This window comes from Schistocerca americana, chromosome 5 (assembly GCF_021461395.2).
Source record: "Schistocerca americana isolate TAMUIC-IGC-003095 chromosome 5, iqSchAmer2.1, whole genome shotgun sequence".
In the NCBI taxonomy this organism is placed as follows: domain Eukaryota; kingdom Metazoa; phylum Arthropoda; class Insecta; order Orthoptera; family Acrididae; genus Schistocerca; species Schistocerca americana.
The window spans coordinates 451,998,467-452,006,121 of record NC_060123.1 but is presented as its reverse complement, the minus strand read 5'-3'; positions in this window follow the sequence as shown (position 1 = coordinate 452,006,121).

Below are 7,655 nucleotides of genomic sequence, written 5' to 3'. Positions count from 1 at the left end.
GAAGGATGTAGATTGTTGTTGTTAATCGGAGAATGCGGAGGCTTGCTCAGGATAGTGTATCATGGAGAGCTGCATCAAACCAGTCTCTGGACTGAAGACCACAGCAATAACAACGACAACAACATGGAATCAGAACCAACAATTTGTGTTAACTGTCGCTACTTCGAGCACATGCTTATTAGTGAAAACAGTCGAGATGAATGATAATAAGATGTAAGACATACGTGTGTAAGAGATCAAGCACACGGTGTCACTAGTCTGCTTTTTTCGTAATGAGGTGGCTTTTTGCTATGGCTGTACGGCTCACCAAAAATGCTGGTGGTTGTGTTGAGAGACGGCGTTCCGACCTATATGAATCACCTACCATGCGATTTATCCAAAACTGTTAAGTGAAAAAGTTTACTTATGCACAGTCTGATTTCTTTAGTAGATGACGGCCTTAATTTCTTTTCGTTATATGCCGTAATTACTGCTCTGCATCAAACTGAGTAAAGCACTGTGTGGAATTTTAAAGATTTAGCAGAGATTAAAAACGCATTGCATAAATTGCATATCGTTGGTTTTCAGCTCATACATTGCAGGGAATAAAAAGTATATAAGATATCGTAATTTTAGTTAGAGCTTAGAGTTTAACGATATCGCAGTTTGTTCTCAAGTCATTGAGGTTTATATCTACTGGAGGGTCGCTTGCGAGGGCCCATTCATGCCCTTAGGCATCACAATTTTTGATGGTTTTAGGGAATTATTACAGAAAATTCATAAAAGGTTTGCAGATATAGTGGGACCAGTTATGTGACCGTTAAAAAATGGAGAGTAAGATTCCGTGGACAAAAAAATACCGCGACACGTTCAAAAAGGTTAAGAGAGCATTGACATCAGTATTAATTTTTCTGGACAGTGAGGAAGAGTTTATCTTTTCAACCATTTTCAGTCTGACAGTAGGGTGTGTTTTCAGTCGATTGGTAGATGGAGGGGAGCACCCGGTAGCATGTGCCTCTAGACAGCCGAACAGAGCAGAGAAAAGCTGATTAACAACTGAAACAGAGATGCTTAAGGTGATACATGCAGTCACGTATTTCAGGCGTTATTTGTATAGAAAGCGGTTTAAAGTAGCAATGAATCATGCAGCCCTTAAATGGTTGTTGAGGCTTAAGGACCCGTCTAGTAGGCTGGCTATATGAACATTGGGTTATTTGGATTTGAGTGTGAAGTTATACAGAAGCCTGATAAGAGACCCGCAAACGCAGATAGTTTAAGCTAAAAAGTAGCAGTGAGACAGATACTGGCTAACGACCTATCACAATGGAAAGCAGTGAACAGGCACACTTGGAATCTGAACTGTGTGAGTCGCAGCCACAATTCACTGTGTGGGATGGTTTATTGTGTGGGATCGCAGGTAGTAGTTCTAGCGAAGATTAAATAGGTAGTGCTAAAACAAGCGCATAACCGTTTGTTGTCAGCACACAGGGGTTGTAGAACAACAAATAGGTGAATAGCAGAGCACTACTGGCGGACGTCTTGCAAAGAACATGCGGATCGATATGTTAGGGGTTTTGTGTAATGTTTGCAATGGACAGATATTAGCCAAAAAGTAATAACTTTGCGGATGTCATCAGAAGCAACAGAATCTTTTGAAATGATTGGAATGATTGGGTTGGATGTCCTTGAACAGGATACCAATTGGAAATAGATTTGTGTTCACCATTGTTTATCATTTTCTGTATATGTGAGAATGATTGCAGTCCCTAATCAAAAGGCACCAACGGTAGCACAAGCATTGATCAACTGATGGGTGCTCAGATTTGGAGTGCCAGAAACTATGATCGCTCTTCAATGGACAAACTGAATGTCCAATTTGCTAAAGCAACTGTGTGATTTCCTAAAGATTAAGATGCTGAGGATGAGTCCACTGCACTGTCAGATTAATGATGAGACAGACGGGGTACAGTGCACGATTGGAAGGATGTTGAGCCATTATTTAGGTACACACCATAATGATTGGGGTCGTATTCATACTTCATTGTGAGTTCATAAAAATCAAAAGTTCATTCTCTGACTGTGCTACCACAATATGGTACCGATCAGTGATAAATGTTGTTGAACCTGTACGTTCCAAAGGGTAAACCCAAGAAATTGGTAACTAGTTATCTGTGGCTATACCAACATGACCGCTAAACGTCAAGCTTCAGTTACCCACTCATCCAGCTGTTGTGCATGTGAGGCATCTGTAGCCATTTTGAAGTGTTCGCAATGCATTGAGGCAGTTATCATTGTTGTTGTATGTAGGAGATAGATAACAGGGAGAAGAGGAAGCGCAGAAACATTGCACCACTTGTACAGGAGATTCCATGTGGATTAATACCAAGGAAGTCGAAGGGAATAGTTATGTTTGAGTAGTAGTGTACAAGTTATTTAGAGGCATAAAGAGTTGGTATATCAATAGAGGATGAGGACAAGAGGAAGAAGTTTTGTTCATGTTATATGTAGAATTATACTTTCTGTTCATTTGTGTGTATGTCAGATATTTTGAGATTGAGTTTTTCTTTTATGTCTAATAATAGCAGACCTATTGGAGGGGGAGCGGAGTGAAGAGAGTTTGCTGTTCTCAGGTTGCTGCGGGTCGAAATAAAAGATGATGTGATTTCTTATCTTATCAGTGCTGCACCTCTTCCCCAGGAGTAGAGTTGGAAACTGGAGTAGGTGTCGTAGATGTGGTAACCTGGAAACATCGTAGGGCACTGATACTGAGCCTGAACATTGGGGAAATTCGTCCAGGTGGGGACACAGGAGTACTGCTGAAAGTGGACGATGCTGGTAGTCACATGGCAATGTTACTAACTAAACTTTAACACTGTCAAAGGGAGATGATTATTATTTTTCTGACCCAGAGGGTGCGTATAGGAACCAGTACGGCAAGATGCAGTTGTACTTATGTAAAGCAGATGGTCAGCACTGTCCACGTGATGTAATGGTATCGTGACCTTATTTTCAGCAAGCAAGTTTGCATTGGTGTTTTCTGTAAACAACACCGAAATGTTGCTAACTGCCATGAGAAAGGTAAGTTCACAGGAGATGAATATTCAGATCTGAATGGAAGTGTCTCACTTGTTAGTGGGATGAAGTGTGACACAGCAGGGCAGACGTTTTATCTGTCAGCCTCTGTTACAGGGGAAACAAAGTGGAACATTAATCAGTTCCCATTGTACTATCACGAGAATCCAGTGAAAAATCTGACCTATCTGAATAAAATGTTGGATCCTAACCTAATACTGCCCTTTAACCGACTAAGAGACATGCAAGAGGGATGCATTTAAGTATAGCTAATGCTGTCATATGTTCAGCAATATTGGGAGGAGCAGCAGCACAGAACCAAGACTGAAAGCGTCACAGGCATCATGTCAGTGTTGTTTTGTTCAGCCTTTGTCTTCCTTGGGCAAAGGGCTGCTTGCCAATGCGGTCTTCTACATAATCAGATACCAATAGATTGGTTAATAACTTGTACATGAGAAAGAACATCGAATGCAGAAGCTGATGTACTAATAAAAGAGTTATATTTTATGATGTAATTAGTTGTGTTTCAAAGGACAGGTAACCTTGAAACGAGAATTGTTGCTTACGATACGACACGCTATGGGGCAGCGATAAAGGGATATTCACGTAAATATTTGCTTTTGGTTTTTGGGGGGTTAATGGCTAAAAGACAGCTCAAACGAGAAAGGAGATTTTATGTCGTAGATTAAGCAACAATGGACCTCAAGGGCTGAGAATTGTAGGGAGAAAGTGTTCCACTTCTGGAGTTTTGTTGCTTGATGTAACAGGAAACACTGTACAAAAAAAAGGGTCTTTGACTTTTGAAAGAGGGGAGGTATGCAACGGTATCGCCAAGGTTTAGGCGGTACTGAACTGAAGCAGCCCCTTTCCAGCCATCTATGAGGCCAGCAGGCAGAAACAGTGTAGTTGGTATGTAATTCCACAAGAGAGTCTGCTTATATATCAGAAGGTGACCTGGTGAAGCCGCACAATTATGGAGACATTGCCCCACGATGGACCAGCTTGCACTATACATCAACACTGTTGGAACTGATGTGTTCATGGGTGGAAGCAGTGTAACGGTTCAGCAAGGGTGCTATTAAGCGCTGTAAATAACACCTGTCCCTAGCACAATTTCGTGCAGTTTGGCAGCACCCCACATGACATCCGTTCCACGTCAGTCTACAACATGCTATGCGCCAGCCGGCAGGCGCTGCCAGTCTGGGCAGCCAGCTCCAACAGACCAGTTCACGATTCTAAGTCCGCCCCACGGACTTAGCAGACACAGCAGGGAGCCATCATCCAGGCGCCACAGGAGCACTCAGCTTCTGCCTTGGAGGGCAATCATTTGCAGGCAGGGCAAGCTTCTAGCACAGCAGCCATGGCCGCATGCGGGAGTTCAGACGCTGTATGTGTTGCTGACACTGCTAACCCATTGATGCATAGTGCTAGCTCAGGCATACGCTGCTGAGTGAGGTAAACAGTATCAGCAAAGCAGGATACAGACGTCAAACGGCCATGTCGACGCCACAGCTTTCCGACGTCATCAGCATCACCGGTGGACCACGCAGAGGGCGATTCCAGGGGCGTTGCAGCACTCTCATATTGTAATATAAGGCGAATAAAATACAATGTATCCTGCAGCAGAGTTTTCCTAGCCATCCGTGGCGAGAACCACAGCCTCCACAACCCACCACTCCACCACCTCTACACCATAACGGCCCTGCTCACCCCGGGTCTCTATAGTAATTTACCTGAAACCAGCACACAAAAATACACCAGAAAAACTTTTAACTATAAAAAAAATTCAAGTTCAACCAGTGTTAGTTTTACTATTTTTATTTTTGTTGCTGTTCTTATTTCACGTGCTTCTCGTGTATTATGAAATTTGTTATTATTGGTGCATCTGTTATTCTTACTATTATTATTATTATTATTATTATTATTATTATTATTATGAGTTATTAATGGACTGTGCTTACACTGATGTTAACTTACTGGGGATAGCCGGCCGCGGTGGCTGTGCGGAGCCGCGCTGCTGCTACGGTCGCAGGTTCGAATCCTGCTTCGGGCATGGGTGTGTGTGATGTCCTTAGGTTTAAGTAGTTCTAAGTTCTAGGGGACTGATGACCACAGCAGTTGAGTCCCATAGTGCTCAGAGCCATTTGAACCATTTACTGGGGATATCTGCTTAGATATAGGAGACGGCCTGAAGGCGGTAGTATTGCCAGATGAAGTAAACGCATAATTAAATACCCCTTTGCCAATCTGTTAGTTATGTATACTACCATGTTCTTGCCTGTACCATCGTTCGTTAGGCGCGTAACACGGGCTTATATCGCTCGTTATTATCCCCTGGCCGTGTGACCTACAAAGAGACGCAGCTGTGTCACATGTACTGCAGTTTCTTTGGTACAGAACTTCTCAACAAGCCTCGGGAGGCCCAACGGCACCGACCAACCTCTATGTCAGCCTCAGCCAATAGGCGTCACTGGATGCGGATATGGAGGGGCACCGCTCTCCTAGTCGTTGTCACTTTTCGTGATCGGAACCTCTACTTCCGAGTCAAGTGGATAATGAGTTGACCTCACAAGGGGTGAGTGTATCCCGGTTCCCAACAGCGCTCGGCAGACCTACCCAAGTGCTAGCCAAGCCCGACAGCCCTTAACTTTAGTGATCCGATAGCAACAGTTGTTGCCACTGCGGCAAGGCCGTTGACCATTTCATTGGTAAAGGCAGTCTTAACTCAAAGCTATACTTTAGACAAGAAAACATGAGTGGCTGACCCAAGTAACACTACCACAGTGACATCTTCAACTTTGTAGTGCTGTCTTCCTCAGTGGCATCTACTATTACGGTATATTGATAATTTTCACTTATGGACCGTCTGACAGCAACTGAATAAAACACAATTTTAGCGCCATACGCGTTTCGCCTTTATTTTTTGCAAGACATCATCAGTGGCCTGGAATATGTATATATGTTTGCTATTCAATTTACATTTTTGTCACTTTTCCTATAGGTTATAAACAGTTCTGGTGGTTGGTTATTACCTGTTAAGTAGTAATGTTTTGAACTGTACTTACAGGTTGCGCGGACAATTTCTTACATATTACGCTCCTATTGCATTTTTGGTGTTGTTCTTCTTCTTATGAATGCCAATTTGCGATTTTTTCCCACATTCCACAGCACTATGAACTAAACACTTGTTTCAATGCAATGTTTTGGTTTCTGCTGCCAACTGTCAAATGTTTATGCCAAAGATCGAATGTTATTGCCAAACCTCCGAGTATAAGAGTGTAATAATTGAAGTATCTGTGATATATATATATATATATATATATATATATATATATATGTGTGTGTGTGTGTGTGTGTGTGTGTGTGTGTGTGTGTGCAGAAGGTGGAGAGGGAAGAGATTTTTTGTTTTGTCTTATCATTTCTTTCATTAAGTGTAGTAGGGAGCCTGTTCTGATGTGTGTTAGTTCATTTATCACATGTTTGTTTTCTGCTGTGGCTTTCTGGATGTGGAAGTTTTCTTGTGATTGTGTAAGATGTTTGTCATGGTTACTTATACTCATTATTTTCATTTCTTGTTCTATGTTTGTAGGATGATGGTTATGGTGTTTTAAAAGTTCTGCATACGTGGAGTGGTTTGTTTCATACTTCCAACATCTAATATGTTCTTTGTATCATGTTTCAAAATTCCTGCATATCATGACTATGTATAGTGCATCACAACTTTGACATTCAAGTTTTTATATTATCCTGATTTTTGGAATTTGTCCCTCTTGGTAGCTGGCTGGCTTAGGTGTGATAGGAAGGTTTGCCCAGGTTTATATGATATTTTGAAGCCCTGTCTCTTTAGGATGTTTGCAACTCTGTGTGTTAGTTTATGTGTGTAGGTCATGGTGTACCAACTGGTTCATTTCTGTGTGGTGTTGTCATTGTGTGTGTGTGTTGAGTGTGTTTGTAAGTTTTCAGCTTGTGTTTCTGGCTGTGAGGGTGGTTGGGTGTGGAATGTATTATTGTGTTTGTGGCCGTTGGTTTTCTAAAGATGTTAAATGTATGTTTCCTACTTAATAGGAAATACCAACCACCAGAACTGTTTATAACCTATAGATACAGTAACAAAAATGCAAATTAAATAGCAAACATACGTAGATATTCCAGGCCACTGATGATGCCTTGCAGAAAGTAAGGGCAAAACGCGTATGGCACTAAAATTGTGTTTTATTCAGTTGCTGTCAGACTGTCCATAAGTACAAATCATCAGTATATCGCAATACCTCCCACGATGAATTTAAAAACTAACAGAGATAATCTGAATACTTCCTATGAATTTGTGGAGTGGTTATGGAATACCCAATGTACGTCACACTTAAGGAACAAAAATTGAAGGAATCCTTGGAAATTAATATACCCCATTATCTTATTGATAGTAACAACGATTATCCTCTGAGTAGGTCGTAGAGATCTGCACTAACCTGTGTTCCTCAACCACGCTTCCCATCGTCGAAACGTTTTTGAGATTATTTACGGCAGCGGCTCTTCGCTTTTGTTTCCCTTTGCAACAGGCGGCGCTGCTAGTATCTTTCGCAGTGGGAGCAGTGCACACGGCACAT